Genomic DNA, 18,953 nt, shown 5'->3' with positions numbered 1-18,953 from the left:
AAGTCTCATCATCCATGAGCACCCTCTCTAGGAAGGTCACATCCGTTAGTCCAAGCTGCTCTCTGAAAACCAAGAACTTCCCTTTAGGCAAAGGCTTGGTAAGAATGTCAGCGATTTGGTCATCAGTCATTATATGATGGAGTCTTAATACACCTTATCCCAGACATAGTGATTGATCTCAATATACTTGGACTTGTCATGGAACACTGGATTTTCTACAAGTCGAATCCCACTCTTATTGTCATAGTAAACTACTGTTGTGTCCAGAACATGCTCAAACCGCTCTCCAAAAAGATTCCTCAACCATACTGCCTCACGACTAGCCATGCTAGTAGCAATGTGCTCAGCTTCAGCTGTGCTGAGGGCTACAGACTTTTTCTTTCTGCTCATCCAAGATATCATGGCAGATCCCAAGTTGAAGCAACACCCAGATGTGATTTTTCTATCAGTAGAGTTACCAGCCTAATTAGCATTAGAGTACCCATGTAGTGTTACATCTCCGGCAGTATATTTCAATCCAAGATTGATGGAAGACAGTCTTCACATCCAATTGGTGAAGAAACCATCCTTGGTTCGCAGCTAGAGCCACAATGGATCGGATGGTTGTATAACGGGCAATCGGTGCAAAGATCTCATCATAGTCTATTCCCTCTTTCTAAGAGAAACCTTTGGCCACAAATCTAGTTTCTTGTTTTCAATATTGCTTGTTGCACCATGTTTCCCTCTTTCTGAAAGAAACCTCTGGCCACAAATATAGCTTTATATTTTTCAATATTGCTAGTTGCACCATGTTTAATTTTATACAACCATTTAGAAGACATGATAGATTTACCTTAGGGTCTTGGAACTACTTCCCATGCATCATTATGAATGATGGACTCATATTATTCATCCATTGTGTCTTTCCACACTTGATCTTTCACAGTTTCTTCAAAAGAGCATGGTTCAATTTGAATAATGTTGCTCATGGCTACAACATATCCCTGGAACTGACATGATTTCTTGCTTTCACTGAAGGTTTCTCTGGGAGCAGCATGTTTATCAGCATCTTGAAGAGTGTTTTGAAGCCATAATGGCCTCTTTCTAGCAGGGGGATCACATGGAGGAGGATCCAAGGGGTCCATGCGCTCCTTAGGTCATCAGCAAGATCAGTTTCAACATCAAGATCTTCTTGTATTTCAAATATACCATCTTGTCTATAAATAATTTCTCAATCCCTTTCTCTTGTGCTATAAAGAATTTATCTGCTAATCAAAGCTTGTAAATTTAAATTTTGTAGATATTGTATATACTTGTAAAATAAATTTTCTAACCCTTGTATTTAAATTTTAAATTTTGTATAGTACTTGGGGTTTGGGATTTTTTTATTTTTTGTATATATTGGGGTTTTTTGGAAATCGTTTTATTCATTTGTGCGGGTGAATTTCTCAAACCATCAAAGAGATCGAATCTTTTATGGAGAGACTAGCCTAAGGCTAGTGTTTGTGGGGTTTCTCTCCTCCAAGTGAGACGTCCAACTTCCTTGAGCAAAACCGTTGGGTTTTTGAGGTAGATCTAAGCCCAAGAAGGCAAGATCTAGCCTATAGCCATCCTCCAAGCTCAATGCTTAGCCAAGAAGGGGAGTCGTTCGCCCTAAGAGGTAATTCTTATGAATTTTGTGGGCAAATTTTTGAGTTTTCTCTAACTTCTCGTCTTTTGTCGGGGTCCGATTTTGTTTTGAGGCCCCCAAGGCCTAGAGAAAGCTTTTGTTACCCATGTCGCAACCCCATTTCTTCCCTTTTGGTGAGTCGTTGCCTTGTTTGGTTTTTCCTTCGAGTGTCGTAGGCCTATTGGCCTCTCATACTCTTGCAGCAGCCCTACTTGGGCCTCCTCTAGCAGCTGCAGGCCATTTTTGGCCTTGATCTCTTGTGCCATGGGCATTGAGGACCTCTAATCCCTCTCGGCAACCCTTATTGGGCTTTTTCCCTTGAGCCGCAGGCCATTTTTGGCCTTGAAACCTAAGTTGTTGCCTTTTTAGGCCCTAATCCATCCTCCTTTGCCTCAATTTTCTCATTGATTGGGTAAGCATTGGATTTTTTTTGCCACTAACACTTTGTTTTACAGGCACCCCAAGTGGTTTTGGAGCTAATACTTGTGCTCGCAGGTGGATAAGTCCATTGGAAGACTTCTAGCAACCTCACCAATCATCAATCAAGGCCATTGGGCCTAGTGGTTTGACCCTCTATCCCTTCTCTCTCATCCTTATTCCATCTACAGATATTGTTGACAATGGTATGTTCATGACATAAATACACCTAAAACAATCCTAAACTCATTAATTATTCACTTAAAGCAATAAACATTGATCTTGTGGTTATATTGGTGCCTTACAAGTGAAATTTGGAGGATAGTGTTTTGAATTTCAAGGTTTGATAAGTCACCTACAACAATGATATAAACAGATAACAGTGCCATAAAACTAATTAATAAATCATCTCATATCATTGGGAAAGCATTTGCATTTGTTGGGCTTGCTAATTGCTTGGTGTCTCTTGTGTTTTGGGTGGATTGTTGTGATCATTCCTTGGCTGCCTCATCTTGCATTTCATTGTCATCTCTTGCATCTCATTGCACTCTTGCATGCATAAGCATTCACTGTTAGCAATCTCATCTAAGTGATAAGATACATGTGCTCTCATTAAGTCAATATTCTCAATAAGAAGATAAAGGCTCTAAAATTGGTTTACTTGGATTGAATTAGCATTTCTTGCATAAGATTAACTTGCTACCCTAAATAAGTCTGCTCTTTCTCCATTAATATCATTAGCATAAACTAAAGAGTAATATTCTGAGTTGCAAGCATTCCTACATTGTCATTTTTGGATGTTTAGCTCTCTTCCTCTCATTGATGTTGAAAAGCATTAGTACATTGTCTAAAGGATTGCTAGCATTTGTGATGTTGGTTTCAAAGGAATACTTTCACTTGTCATTGCTATCATCGAAATTGGCTATTGGATAAGTAGTTACATTGCTTTTCATTGTCATAGTGGAATTATCATTTCTTGTAAATTTACTTAAGAGCACTAACTTATTGTGTTGCAAGTGAGCATCATATCTAAAATCATAATCTTGCAATATTTTAACTCACTCTTAAAGCACTTAATTGATCTCTATATTGTGATAAGAGTATCTTAAAGTCAATCTAAGTAATCTCAAGAATTGTCAATTGTGTTGAATATCTTGTTGAAGGATTGATATTGTCTAAATTCACACATTAACATTGTTAAGAGGAACATTGGACTTGTGCACTTTACATTTATTGTCATTTCATAAGCAATTGTGAGATTGTTAATCTTGAATCGCCTCACACTCGACTTAGCATTGGATATTGTAATTAAGTTCATTAAGCATTGCTTTTGGTGAAGATTGTCCTTGTAATTGTTAAGTACTTTCTTTCCATTGCTCTAAATCAGATACTTTTTGGGATAATTTGTCTTAAAGTACTTAAAACATTTAACAATCTCACCTAAGGCTAATCACTCATCTTGCACTTGCATTTTAGGAATAGCATTGCATTAATTAATTTACCTCCAAGCATAAGCTTGGTTGAAAGATGATAGGACCACCTTTCTCATCCAACTTGCAAGACTAGACCCTCACTTGTGGTTAACACAGTGACCTTGCAGTCGTCAGAGCCACAGTCTCTGCAACGCCGGAGTCATCAGGTGGTTAGAACTCCAGGGGAGGTATCGTTAATATAGCCTTTGTTATCTTCTCCTACGTTTCTCTCTACAACCTACACTTGAGAGTAGCTTCAAAATAGATGAGAGAAAGGATTCACTTAGATAGGTAATTAATCTAAAAGTAACCAAGAGTTTGCATTTCACTTAGTTTTAGGTGTCGCATCACATATAGAATAGTGTGCATCCTAACCAGCAACTGTTCATCCGATGACTTGGTAACTAATTTATACTTTGCAAGTGATTTGACTCCATAAGGCACTGGTCTCTTAAATAATATAATCAAATCATGCTAATAATTAAACTTGTTAATCATTATTAAACAAGTTTCTAGGCCATTCAGTTATGCCTCCTGCACTTAGATGGGTAATTAATCTAAAAGTAACCAAGAGTTTGCGTTCTCACTTAGTTTTAGGTGTCGCATCACAACATATAGAATAGTGTGCATCCTAACCAGCAACTGTTCATCCGATGACTTGGTAACTAATTTATACTTTGCAAGTGATTTGACTCCATAAGGCACTGGTCTCTTAAATAATATAATCAAATCATGCTAATAATTAAACTTGTTAATCATTATTAAACAAGTTTCTAGGCCATTCAGTTATGCCTCCCGCACTTGTCGATTCCCGACAGGCCTTCCATCCTCACATTCATAGGGACCACCCCCCATAGCCTTATGTAGGGAGACAATTAGAATGGAGAGGGCAAGGATCAGAGTGACAGCCCCTGCCTTGAGTCGTTGTCGCATTCACCTATACAATTTGGGCCACAACAAGTTGCAACAAGCAAAATACTTCACCAAGCTAGAGTTAAAGTCTGGATACCACCAAGTTCGAGGCAAAGAAGAAGATACTTGGAAGACTTCCTTCAAAACCAAACAGGGTTTGTATGAGTGGTTAGTCATGCCATTTGGCCTATGTAATGCACCGGATACATTTATGAGATTAATGAATGGTGTATTGTGTCCTTTTATAATTCATTTGTTATTGTCTACTTTGATGATATACTGATATATAGTACTACCTAGGAAGAGCACATCTCTCATTTGTTGCAGATGTTGGAAACATTAAAGAAGCACCAACTGCTAGCAAATCTCAAGAAATGTGAGTTTGCACAGCAGTGTTTGGTGTATCTGGGGTATGTGATCAATGGAGGAGAGCTAAAGATAGATCGTGTCAAGATGGAGGCCATCATGAAATGGTCGATGCCTACTAATGTTTCTGAGGTCAGGAGTTTCGTTGGGGAAGCTTAGTACCTGAGGACGTTTTCAGTGGTAGCAGCACTACTCCATGCCATAACAGCAAGTGGCAAGAGTTTCCAGTGGGAAAAGGGTCAGCAGAGGGCTTTCGAGGAGCTAAAGAAGATCATTCAAGCACCAATTTTGGCATTACCAAACTTGCAACAACCCTTGAAGTGGAGACAAATGGGAGTGGTTATGCTATGGGAGTTTCCTTGATGCATGGAGGAAGGTATGTATGCTACCATTATGAAGTACTTTAAGGGGCAGTTCTTAACTACCCTAACTACGATTAGGAGCTCTATGCCCTGGTGCAAGGTGTGACAAAGTGGAAGCACTATCTGATGGGACAGAAGACAGTAATCCACACAGATCACTAGCCATTACAGTAATTGCAGGCCCAGAGTAAGCTACAGCAGACCAAGCATTACAAGTGGATGGGGGTTTCTACAGCAGTTTCATTTGGTGATCAAGTACAAGAAGGGCAACACAAACAAGTTAGTTGACATGCTTTCAAGGCCACCCACATCAAATATCACAATTGTGGTACTCTTATGCACATGGAGCCATTTACTCATGATGCATACAAAGAGGCATATTAAAAGGATGAGGACTTCAAGGAGCTGTATCAATAGTCACAGAGTCAGAGTCATGTGCACGATGGCGATAGCAAGAGCACTGTTGACTACCATATCTAGGATGGGTTACTCTAATATGTGTTCCTAAAGGTGAGTGATTGCAGCTGATTAGACAGGCTCACACCTCCAAGGTTGCAGGGCACTTTGGTGTAGGGAAGATCGTGGCCAACTTGCAAAGGTATGTGTATTGGCCCAGGATGCAAGAGCAGGTAGCCAGGTTCATAAAAGGATGCATGTTTTGTTGTACTAACAAGCCTAGCAACAAGAAACAGGGTCTATATCATCCCTTACCTGTACCCACTCATCCTTAGGAAAGCATTTCCATGTACTTTGTGGGAGGTTTACCAACAACTAGGAAGGGACATGACTACCTGTTCATTGTAGCTGACAAGTTCAGCAAGATGTGTGTTATGGTGCCCTATAAAAAGACCATCAATGGGCAAGAAGCAAACTTGTTCTTTGGAGTCTGGACAGGTGTGGGTGCACTTTGGGATACCGAGGAGCATCATTTCAGATAGGGATACAACTCAGTGCATTCTAGACTACATTGTGGGAGAATATGGACACGAAGTTGAAGAGATCTACAGCATTCCATCCACAAACAAACGGACAGACAGAAGTAGTCAATGGGACTTTGGTGCAGCTTCTAAGGGGATACAACCAGAAGCATCTGAATACCTGGGATCAAAATCTCGTATATATACAACATTCTTACAATAGAGCAGTCCACACTTCTACAGGAAAGTCCCCATTTGGAACCTAATTTGGATATTTGTCGCCTTCACCTTTGGACATTGCATATGGGCAGCAAGGAGGAATGAGGTAAGATCTTATAGGAGACGCCTTGAGGGCTGAAAATTTTATAGAAAATTCAAAATATCAGATAGATCCATCTACAGGTACAAGAGACATGGCAGAAGTCACAGGAGAAATATAAGGCCAAGCATGATCAGCATAGAATAGAGAAATCATTCAAGGTGGGAGACAGAGTATGGCTACAGTTGAACAAGGAATGACTACATGGGCCTAGCAAGAAAATCAAGGCTCTAAGGTATGTTCCCTTCAAGATAATGGAAAAGGTGGGTGTTAATGCCTATCGACTCAATTTACCACCATATATGCGCATTTACTCAGTTGTGTATGTAGAGAATCTGAAACTCTATGAGCCTTCAATGCTAGATCAGGAAAAGGAACAAGTCCTACCTTTTGTGGAGAATTTAGCACCGGATGCTCAAGCAGAGTTGACAGAGGATACAGTTTTGCAAAAGCAGTTTAGAACTACAAGGCAAGGGCAGCGTGACCTTTGGCAGATTGGGTTGAAAGGACAACTTCCAGGCAAAGCTAAATGGTAGACCAAAGAGAAGGTGGAGGAAAAATTTCCTCACCTAATTTAGTATAAGCTTTTGGGGACCAAAAGACTCCGAAAACAAGGAGGTGTGATCCAGATTGGATCATTATATTGCTTGTCATCCACTTCGATGCATTCAGAGTGGAAAAAGTGTAGGAATCAACTCACAAGGCCGCTTTTACCGGGGGGACCTTGTTTGGCAAAATATGGTCTGAAACCTTTCGAAAGCATTTTGAGGCATCGAACGACGTTTTTTAGGGGTAAAACTTTGTCGCTTGAATGTTGCACCTTTTCCTATTATTCTACACACAAAGGTCTTTCCAACGACACAAGAAGCGCTTCAATCGGAGTCCGTATGTGAAAGTTATGCCACTTAGGAAGGGACATGATTACCTGTTCATTGTAGCTGACAAGTTTAGCAAGATGTGTGTTATGGTGCCCTATAAAAAGACCATCAATGGGCAAGAAGCAAACTTGTTCTTTGGAGTTTGGACAAGTGTGGGTGCACTTTGGGATACCGAGGAGCATCATTTCAGACAAGGATACAACTCAGTGCATTCTAGACTACATTGTGGGAGAATATGGACACGAAGTTGAAGATATCTACAGCATTCCATCCACAAACAAACGGACAGACAGAAGTAGTCAATGGGACTTTGGTGCAGCTCCTAAGAGGATACAACCAGAAGCATCTAAATACCTGGGATCAAAATCTCTTATATATACAACATTCTTACAATAGAGCAGTCCACACTTCTACAGGAAAGTCCCCATTTGAAACCTGATTTGGATATTTTTCGCCTTCACCTTTGGACATTGCATATGGGCAGCAAGGAGGAATGAGGGAAGATCTTATAGGAGACGCCTTGAGGGCTGAAAATTTTATAGAAAATTCAAAATATCAGATGGATCCATCTACAGGTACAAGAGACATGGCAGAAGTCACAGGAGAAATATAAGGCCAAGCATGATCAACATAGAATAGAGAAATCATTCAAGGTGGGAGACAGAGTATGGCTACAGTTGAACAAGGAATGACTACATGGGCCTAGCAAGAAAATCAAGGCTCTAAGGTATGTTCCCTTCAAGATAATGGAAAAGGTGGGTGTTAATGCCTATCGACTCAATTTACCACCATATATGCGCATTTACTTAGTTGTGAATGTAGAGAATCTAAAACTCTATGAGCCTTCAATGCTAGAACAAGAAAAGGAACAAGTCCTACCTTCTGTGGAGAATTTGGCACCGGATGCTCAAGCAGAGTTGACAGAGGATACAGTTTTGCAAAAGAGGTTTAGAACTACAAGGCAAGGGCAGCATGACCTTTGGCAGATTGGGTTGAAAGGACAACTTCCAGGCAAAGCTAAATGGTAGACCAAAGAGAAGGTGGAGGAAAAATTTCCTCACCTAATTTAGTATAAGCTTTAGGGGACCAAAAGCCTCTGAAAACAGGGAGGTGTGATCCAGATTGGATCATTATATTGCTTGTCATCCATTTCGATGCATTCAGAGTGGAAAAAGTGGAGGAATCAACTCACGAGGCCGCTTTTACCGGGGGGACCTTGTTTGGCAAAATAGGGTCTGAAACCTTTCGAAAGCATTTTGAGGCATCGAACGACGTTTTTTAGGGGTAAAACTTTGTCGCTTTAATGTTGCACCTTTTCCTATTATTCTACACACAAAGGTCTTTCCAACGACACAAGAAGCGCTTCAATCGGAGTCCGTATGTGAAAGTTATGCCACTTAGAAGTTGATCTTCCTATTTTCACAACCATAATTCGGGAGGATGTCATGTCAGCTCCCATTATTCATGGAAAAATGAGTAGCCACGTGATTATGGTGTAAAAGACTCTAGAAGAGTCTATATTGTAACTCTGGCTAAGAGTTGAGGTAGTCAAACCTAATCATTAGTAGGCTATCGGGTTGTGTTATAACAGGGCCACTAGGAAGAAGAGGCATTCCATTCTTTCGATTGCATTTGTTCCATAGTTGAACAAAGATAGCCAAGAGGGATAGGAGGTAGAGCAAACAGAGAGGATTTGTGCACTGTAGCAGCCCATAGGCCACACGCCATTACTTCTTTGTACTTGCAACTAGATTTCCATCAGAGAAAGAGAGCAAAGCGGCCTCACCTTCCAGCTGGATTTTTATCCCGAAAGGGTTTCCCAGAGCAAATCTTGTGTCTAATATGTGTGTGATCTTTTAGTTTGTCGTTCTCTATTTTTTGCATAAGTTTTATTTGCATGCATGCACTATTAACAATAAATCTACACATCCAAAAATCTAATAAAATTGTAAAAGTGTAGAATTTCCTATTTTTAATATAATATTATCAAATTTGTTGTGACGAACTGTCCAGTGGAATATCCACGGCACTTTACGGATCAATAAATTGACAGAAGTCAACGGGATTGGGGTTGGTTGGTTAGTTAGTTTTGTCAGTTGGCTAATGAATCATTTGGGTATTGTTCTAAGTCTGTAACTTTGTAATGCTGAACTTAGTCAGTAAGCCATGGGGAACTTTGTGGTAACGGCAAATGTATTGCATTTGGCACTTTTTGGTAATAAGAAATTAGAATAATGGTTGGAGTTTTGCTTGTTGTTGTTCTGTATTTGCATGATGATTACCTTTATGAGCAGTATTTATATGTGATAATCATGGTTGAATGGATAAAATGTCTTGTTAAGAGTAATTGGTGCACCCCTTCTTTAAATTTTTGTTGATAATAATGTTAGGCATATGCCACAAATAACGGTAAATGGATTTTATATGCAAACTAGAGCATATGTGTGGTAGAACGATAGCCCAAAATAGATTCTCATTTCCCTTCTAGCTGCAGAAATCTATTTCTCACAGCGCCCCTTAGGTTCCTCAGGTGAGACCTCGCCCGTTCCACAGGCGTTGCCACAAGGATCAGTACCCAGTAGGGATTTTGTTAGTCGCATCATGGGCAATAACCCAAGTAGGAAAGTAAAAAGCGCCAATAGGATCTCGACAAATAGACGAGGATAAAAAGAGAAAAAATGATGTTGCAAGTATAGGAATAGAGGCATCCCGAACGTTAAGACAGTGTATTTATCCTTCATCGCAATATCTCACACATTTATTGCCCTTGCCCTTGTCCTCTAAAAAATCTTTCAAAGACCCCCACAAACAAATTTTTACCTGTCCAAGCAATGTATTTAACATACAACTGCCAAATGTTTATTGATGCAGAGAGCATGATGGATGAAAGTTCAAACATTAATCTCTGCAATGACAACCTAAAGATTTACTAAAAAAATATTCACAAGAACTGTAAAAGGGACATATATTCTTTCAACTTCTTTTCTATTTCTCCTCTTTGTCCTCTACTGTAAATTTTTGGTATGTTCTATGCTTAAGAGCAATTTACTTCAATTTCTTTATTAGCTCGATATCAATATCCAGTTTAGCAATCACATCAGCATGATAGTAAAATGCAGATAGAACAAAAACATAAACAGTAGAAGATAAGCCAAGACAAGAGGACACAAGATGTGGCACCAGCCAGGGACAAACCCCAATGTGGGGAAAACCTTGATCAATTCTTCTTATAATCATCAATAGTTCAGCAGAGAGAGAGAGAGATAGTACAAATATACAAATCTGATATTTTATGACAGCAACAGCAAACCCTAACCAGCAAAGTCAACGCTAGTCAAACAAGTCAGATTTTACCTCCAAATAAGCTCAGTTAACTCGACCTTCAACAACGAGATGTATCAGCCCAAAAATCCCAATCAAACGTTGGTCAACTACAGTCAAGCCTGCGGCCAACCCTAGGATAGTCAACATTGGTCAACGCATCATCAAAGTGGCCTTGAAAATTGTGTCCAGAACTGCGGCCTACCAAGAAGAGGCAACCTTACCCAATCCACAAACAAGGAGAGGTCAACGCTGGTCAACGTTGTCCAAAACAGCACTTTTGCACCTCGGTCAAACTTGGTCAACGCTGCCCTAACCAGAATGTCCTCCTTCTTCCTTTGCACATGTGAGAGATGTTGCCCCAGATCTGCGTACCCAAACAAGTGAGGAGAAATAGATGTGAGAGGATGAGATGGTGAAATAATGCCATGAGGTCTCCTCCTTTTATATGCCACGTTGAGGATGAAGTGGGGGTAAAAATGCATGTTTTGCTTGTTGGTCGACCTTGACAAATTGTCAATAATATAAATAAATTCATATCTCCATATATACATGTCGGAATCGGGTGATCTTTAGATCAATCCTACACCTCTCCAAGAGAGGAATCCAAGAAAAATATCAGCCGCCATAAATAAGGTGACCCATATGGAGTTTGGCCCTAGTTGCCAATTTTAACATCTATTTTCGAAGTTAGAGATCGAATTTTGTAAAGGTCTTACACAGAGTTTAACAGAAAAGCATAACATTAATCAGCAAGGAAAGGGGATGAAGACATATGGGATTCGGCCATGCTCAGGAATTGATATTGAGACCACTTTGTTAGGCATATAAATGTAGCTGAAACAACTTAGTCACTAAAAACTAACTAAAAATTATTTTGCCCTCAGTAGTGGCCAACCACAGAGGATGACTTCAGCATCTAGATCCAAATAATATAGAAGGTTCATTGATGCCATATCAACATTCACATTGACTAAAAACTCCCTATAAGTAGCATCTAGCACATAGCAACCTACAGATAAGACAGCTCATCATAAGAGGAGGATAAGCTTGAGAATACCATTTTTGACACGCGACATTGCAAGATACAATACAATCAATAAGCAAGGGAGGTAACATGGTCAAAAATTTAGGGTTAGAAAGACCACAAATTGTGGCAATGTTCTCTGCAAGGCAGCAAACTTGAGGTCAAGACTCAAGAATACCAACCACCAATACAAATTGCAATAAATGGTGACTACATATGATTGCAGACTTGAGAAACACTTGGATAACTAGAATTCGTTGATATAAATTGGACCAAAATTTATGTAATATATGTGTGTGTGTGTGTGTTGGGGGTAGGGGGGGTGAGGCAATGATCAGCAACATCATTATTATTCAAGCCAGTGAGCTTTGACGTTAAGGATCAAAACTATGCATTCACATGGACCGATAGTACCCTATAATGCATCAGCAAAGGAAAGAGTTGTCGATAAGGAAAGAATTGTCGATCATTTTCCTAGTCATAATCATCTCCACGTGCATCCTCGGGTTACCTCTCAAACTAGAGAATCTTAGGTCAAGGTATCAATGCCTCCATTACAAAATCTCGTATGAGATTTATCTGAATGGACATTGCACAAGTAAAATGGTGCAATAACATGAAGATTGTCCATTTACCTGGACCAATGGCGTCCCCTAAAGCATCAATGAAAGAAAACTTTGTCCATGGCACATGCTTATTCTTGTCTGTAATCTTGTCCATGTATGTGTATAATCAGGTTACCTCTCAAGTTAGAGTATCTCATGTGAAGTCTTTAAGGCATTGATGCTTCTATCACAAGACCTTACATTAGATTCACCTCTGTGCATAAATAAAATAGTTGTTTTGCAATGATCTTAGCTAGCTATTATATAAATAACCAAAAACATCAAATTGTGGGGATAAGACATTGAGGGTTGATCTACCCTGCAAGTGTTAACAGCAAGCACATGTTGGAAACTTATTAGATATATCATCATAGTTAGGCTCGCAATATGGATATCCACGTAGCTAGGTCAAAATATAATGTTTTCCCACTTCTGAGAAAGCGTCGGCTCATACAGTCAAATCCTCATCTAAGATTGATCTCAACTCTACGGCCCACATTGTAGCCTGCCCACAATGACAAACCTACGAAGTAAGTTGCTACAAAATTTGCATCTACCCACTTCTCTTATGAAGCAACTTAGCTTTTTTACAGGACTTTTCGTCCTACCCACTTCCTCCCAAGATTCCAAAATGGTGATTGGGATATCATTTAAGGTAATGTTGCAATTGTGTTCACAATGGACACTTTTTTTCTCTAAGATAGTAGAAAAATGTATAGAGCTTATGATTTTATTGAAGAAAATTCATTATTTTGCAATAAATACTTTCACTTTCTAAGTTGGCTTAGTGTTTTCTTTTGAACCATACACACAACTTTTTCTAATTAGATAACAAATGAAGGAAGAATGAATTAATGAAGAGATTTTAATGACGTCCACCAAACCAAGCGGTCTAAAGGACCTAGAATCTTGACCAAGAAGTTTGCAGTTTTGATAAGCCTCACTTCCTCAAACAGCTTCAATCCACCTTCAGAATGCTTTTAAACTGATTACGAATATCCTCATAAGCCGGACAATCCATGATGTAGTGCCATTCTGTTTCAACCTCTCCTTTCCTACAAAAGATGCAGATTCTTTCTTCCCACTCTTCTTTTGGAGTTGTCCATCTACTTGTTTCACATCTGAGATGATGAGACCCAATCCTCAAACGTGATATTAATAATCTAGCCTTTCCCATGATTTTGGCACCTAGATATATCTTTTCATCATGAGACCATGTCGGGCTTGAAATCTTTGACATATAGACATTTTTTTTGACTAATCCGTTTTTCCCACATGGTAGTCCTGAATTTTTCAAGCACCCATCTTTTAACTTCATTTTTAGAGTTAGGAAAATCTTGCCACTTAATGCCCCACTGTCATTTTGTTTCCCCCAAGTTTTCTTCCTCCTTGTTAACTCCTCTGCAACAACTATTTTAGGCCAGTGATGCTCATCCATGCCTTCAACCTTTTTTAAGTAACTAACAAGCGAAAAACCACCTCAACCTCCATCAAAAATAAATCAGACTCAGTTAGCAAGATCTCAGAAGGAACCGTTGATTTGACTTTGAAATTATTAGTGATTACGTGCTTTTGAATTCTTTCTAATTGCCTCCACTTGTGGTCTGACATATTACTCCCCCAAACTTCACATCCATAGAGTACAGCCAATGTAACCAACAACCCAAAAAGAGTTTTCTTGGTCTTCTAGTCCCATAATTTTACTTTCCTGCATCTGTTCTGCAGAAGGTAAAAGGCTCTCCATCCCCCTTGAATCCTTTTAGCTCTACATGTCTCCCAATTGATCCTGTTGTGAAAATCAATTCCTAGATACTTGTATTCTTCCACAATTTCCAAGGGTTTCCCCTCAAAAATAAAATTAACCTGTTGTTTTTTCCTCTTCAAGGAGAAGATCATGATCTTGGTTTTGCTAATGTTTACTTGCATCCCAACCTCTTCAGAAAAGAGCTCTAAGGCCTTCAAATGTTGTCTTAGACCATGAACCGATTTCGCAATTAGGATAAGGTCATCAGCATACAAGAGAAGTCTCACCACATAACCTGCTAACTGAATACCCTCCCCACTGTTACTGCTTAACCATTCTTCCAGCTTATCAATATATAAGCCAAACAATGTGGGGGAAAGAGGGCACCCCTGCTTGACCCCAATGTCACTACCAAAGCATTCAGAAAAGCCTTCCTTAGTTCTGATTTTAGCTCTAACTTTCTCGTAGAGCTTATGAACAGCTGCCCTATATTCGCTTGGAATTTCGATCTCTTCCATCCTTCTCCAAAGCTTGTCTCTAGGAACAGTGTCAAAAGCTTTCTTGAAATCAACAAAGCAACAAAAGGCCTCCTCACCCTATATGTCCCATACTTTTTCTATGAAATGCCTAAGAGTGATACAATGATCAATGGTAGAATGTCGCGGCCTAAAACCAGCCTGTCCTTTTGCTCTTTTACCTTCCTTTTCTGCCCAACTACTAATTCTATGCTCCACCATGCTTCCAAATAACTTTCCAAAAAGAGGATTAACCATAATAGTGCGGTAATTGAAGGAAGCTTAATGTCTCCACTTTGTACAGGGGGATAACAACACTAGTTGTCCATTCAGTTGGAAATCTGCTGTGTGTGACGATGTTGAAGATCTTTTTAATAATCGGAGCCAAGGTTTCAACCCCCCACTTTAAAAATTCTACTTGCAATCCATCAATGTCTTGAGCTTTACCATTTGCTAACTTTTTTATACCATGCTTGACATCTTCTAATGAAAATAACTCAGTTGAAGTGTTGATTATGGGAGGGCTACTTCTCTCTTGTTCTCTCTTGTAAAGAAGCTTTGCATACTCTAACCATTGAATAGCCGAGATATTATTATCCATTTGTTGTTTCTTTTGTGTAATTCCCTCCAAAATCTTTTGGGATTAAGTTTTCCCAAAGAAATTAATTCATTCCTTCTTGAAGTCACATACCTGTTATTACACTGTGCTCTTTACTTTCTAAGTTGACTTTTGCCACCTGAAATTGATGTTCCAAAGCAATTGTAATTCCCTTCAAAAGCTTTCGGGATTAAGTTTTCCCAAAGAAATTAATTCATTCCTTCTTGAAGTCACATACTTGTTATTGCACTGTCCTCTTTACTTTCTAAGTTGACTTTTGCCACCTAAAATTGATGTTCCAAAGCAGCAGCAAAGAGCTCTTGATTTTCTTGATTCATAGTGACTACCATTTGCATGAACTTTCTTCTGTCTATGTTGGTTTTGCTCTACCTGCATCCCACTTGTGTGCATGCCCAACTTAATACAGAGGCATATGATCCAATTTCAACTCAATAGGACAAGCTCCAATATTGAACTCTGACAAATTAGAAATAAAGCTCTGGGAGCAAATCACATAATCCACCACACTTTGACCATTGTAAGTTTTACATGTAATGTCACCGGATCTAGGCCAAGCTTTCATGCCATTGCAAATGACCATGTCATAGAGGCTACATAAGCCTAACAATTCAGCACCAAAGTGTGAAACACTCCCTTTTCCATCTTGAGAAGACCTTTTCCACGTGTGATCCTCACTCTCATTTAGCCAAAGAGGATTGTTGTCCTTATTCTCATCACTACCTAACTGCATAGACTGATTGTTTGTTGTCCTTGCATTAAAGTCACCGACCAAAACTATATCTCCCAAAGTCTTGAAGGCAAAATGTCTTTTTTTAGAGCAGCATAAGGGTCTTCACTATCTAAGTTTGCCTTCTTGTAGAATTTCGAATTTTTTGGAGCAAAGTAACAAGCAGCCAGCCTAATTGTTGCATTGTTATCTGTTATATTAAGCCATATAAATTGCTTATTTGGGTCCTCTTTTTCCACTTTTACAATTCCACTCCAACTTTCTCTTATTAGAATTGTGATCCCTCCATGCCCTTTACCTGTTCCAATCTCTTTATTCCATACTGAAATTTTATTGTATCCCTCGAATTCTGGAACCCTGCAACCTTCATGCTCATGAGTTTCCATAAGAAAAATGATGTCTTTCCCTTCTGCTATGGGCCCCAAACCCGGTCCTCTCCTCCATGGATAACCTCTACAATTCCAACTTACCATGTTTAGATATTCCTGGGGGCCCAAATCCCTATTTATGATTTATTAAATGCTCGTTGATTTGAGCTTTCCCATTTTTTAGCCATGCATGTTTCCTTGCCTCCCTTGCTGATTTCACTTTCTCCCATTCCTTCCTTCGCTCTTCTTGTTGTTCAAATGTCAAGTCATCATCCAGGTAAATATGAGTACCTCTAAACATCCCTCTATTCTTTAGAATAGCCATCTTATCCTCTATACTTACCAAAATAACTCTCACATGTTTGCAGCTTCCAGTTTCTGTTTTCCTGCCAATCCTATTTGGATGTTGAATATAGCCTGGCCATTTCAACTCTTCCTTGAGAAAGTCCCTGACCAGCATATTTGTCCTCTCTTTCTCTCCAAATTCCTTCAAACCTTTGATAATTACATTTGTAGCCTTGACTTACCTGTCTTTTTCTTCTCTTACTTGCCTCTTGATTTGCTTCTCCATGATTTCCTTTTGCTCAGTTGATAGTTCCTTTACCACTTGTGCCCAAGATTTAGCCTCTTCCATTTGTTGTCTTAGTTTGTTTTCTCTCAACTCCATGCTTGCCAAAGTTCATTGAAATTCTTCTATTTGTTTTGTGTTTCCAACGTTCCTTGCCTCCGAGCCTTTTTTTCAACTACCTTGGTTTGCTCTAGTTCTTGTCTCAAAGCGATCAATTGTTGCTGCCCTCTTTCCATATTGTTTTGCAAATTTATTATCTGCTCTTTGAGAACCTTGTTTTCCTTTTCAAGTTTCTAACTAACTGCTAACATTTCTTTTATCTTTGAAATAAGCTCGATAAGCTCAATAAGCTCCTTTGAGTCAATAAGCTCAATTCTTCTTTTCATGTTCATGAGCTCACTTACATAAAGCTCCGACGACCACAAAAGCAGAGTGGTTGTGGGGTTGTATGTGTTCTTACTGCTTTCTTCTTTGTTTGCTGCTAAGGTTTCACTTTCTCCTTGCTTTAGCCTATACTCCTCTTGCTTAGACTGCACCCCTTTACCTTTTGCCTTATCCACCCCTTGACTTCCCTGCTCTTCCTCTAATGAGTTCATTTTGACAATGAAAGTTGCCTTATTATTGGTTGATTTTGGTAAGATTCATGTGAGTTTCTTCTTTGTGCCTGTTTCAATTGTTTAGTTTGTCTACGCCTTAAAATCCCTTTGTATTGTTTTGCATTCACAAATATCAGTCTTTCACTTGTACCAAATGTATGAGATGAAACACACCCTGTCCCTCTTACATTCTCTGTCAAAATGTTAGGTGTAAGACCTGGAATTTGAAGAGGGTGAATCCAAGGAATGCTCCAACTTTCCTCATAAAACCTCCTTGAAACAGAACACAGTGCTTGGTTCTGGAAAATGTTTGGTGTTTTACACCCAGCTGAGGTAAGTTTCCCTAACTCTAGGTTACATGGTTGCTTGTTTTTCACCAAACCAAGTTCTTTGTCTTCATTGGACCCTCTTGTCCCCATGCTTAAGATAGATAGACAAGCACAATATATATAAAATAAAGAGAGGAGAGAAAGATGTAGAGGCCCAACCTATTCCTCACGGCGTGCCAGTAGAAATCGGTCTCTGCCTTGCTCCTCACTGCTGTTGCTATCCGTTGCCTCCTCCGGGAACTCTGCCTGTCGCTGCCTGCCTGCTATCCGCTGTCGCTGCCTGCCTGTTTTCCGCTGCCTCTGTCTGCTATGCTATCCGCTGCCCCCTGTCTGCTATGTCTACTATGCTATCCGCTGCCCCTGTCTGCTATCTCACTGCTATATGGAAAGGGGTTTGAGACGCTTGCATCGAATCTTCTCCAGCGTACCTGCAAATGCAAGAAAGACCCGGAAGCAGCCAGTCGACTTTCTCGTTGAACCTGCAGAAAACCCCAAAGAATAGATCCGGCAACAAAAATCCCGGCAAACACACACACTCGGCTCGCTTGCTTCACGATCCTGCGCGCATCATTCACTCGGCATTCACTCGGATCGATTGCGGTTTCTTAGCCAAAAGGGCGAGAAATTGTTTTCACTCGGCATTCACAATGAAAACATCTACAAATTGAAGCCTGCGTTATATCATACCTCTTCAGAGTGAAAATGTCAACGTGTTCATGCAAATACCAAACCTCTGGTCAGCTGGTACGCTTAGTCTTTCCCTGCGTAATGGTTTCGTCTCCTTGTCCTCTCACTCTATTGAGCTGCGCGATTGTGTTCCCTTTGGAATTTAGAAGCCGATCAGGCAGCAACTTCTGGATGACCCACTGACTCACCAGAGCGGCGCAGTGCCTCGATTTTGAGTTAAAATAAGAGTTCAATCATTTTTACATTCACGTCCATGCATTCCTCTCCCTACAAGAGATTGGGCATTATTCCTTACCTCAATGGTGTGACTTTTTCTAGGGTATTCGAGATTAACATAGAAGTTTTATCTTCAAAGTATCCCATATTAAAATAGCTGAAATTTCCTTGACCACCTCAATAACAAAGAAAATCATTATTTCGGAATCAAGAGTGACAGAATTTGTATCTTGCTTGGGTTTTTATTCAAGGGTCTTAGTTTGTTATCCTTGGCCTTGAATCTGTCCTCCAAAGACTTGTTACGAGGGTTGCAATGAGAGGCGAGCCATATTTCCCATGC

The 18,953-nt window shown here is 39.7% G+C and overlaps 1 protein-coding gene across 4 annotated transcripts in view; it reads right to left on the bottom strand.

Moving 5' to 3' along the window:
* Positions 1-18,684, bottom strand: part of LOC149168274 (uncharacterized) — a 101,632-nt gene extending 82,948 nt beyond the window's left edge. Inside the window, exon 1 of one of the 4 annotated variants that reach the window (XM_089428207.1) lies at positions 18,398-18,684. The gene's annotated coding sequence lies outside the window, so the exon portion shown is untranslated. Of the gene's footprint in view, positions 1-17,869 lie in introns of all 4 variants that reach the window. The other 3 variants (XM_089428206.1, XM_089428205.1, XM_089428204.1) reach the window with 3 other exon arrangements.
* Positions 18,685-18,953: the final 269 nt, after the last annotated feature.

This window comes from Pinus tabuliformis, chromosome 4_2 (assembly GCF_031772625.1).
Source record: "Pinus tabuliformis cultivar Carrire ecotype Pingquan chromosome 4_2, CPIR1, whole genome shotgun sequence".
NCBI classification, from domain to species: Eukaryota; Viridiplantae; Streptophyta; class Pinopsida; order Pinales; family Pinaceae; genus Pinus; species Pinus tabuliformis.
This window is presented reverse-complemented; position numbering and strand designations above follow the sequence as displayed.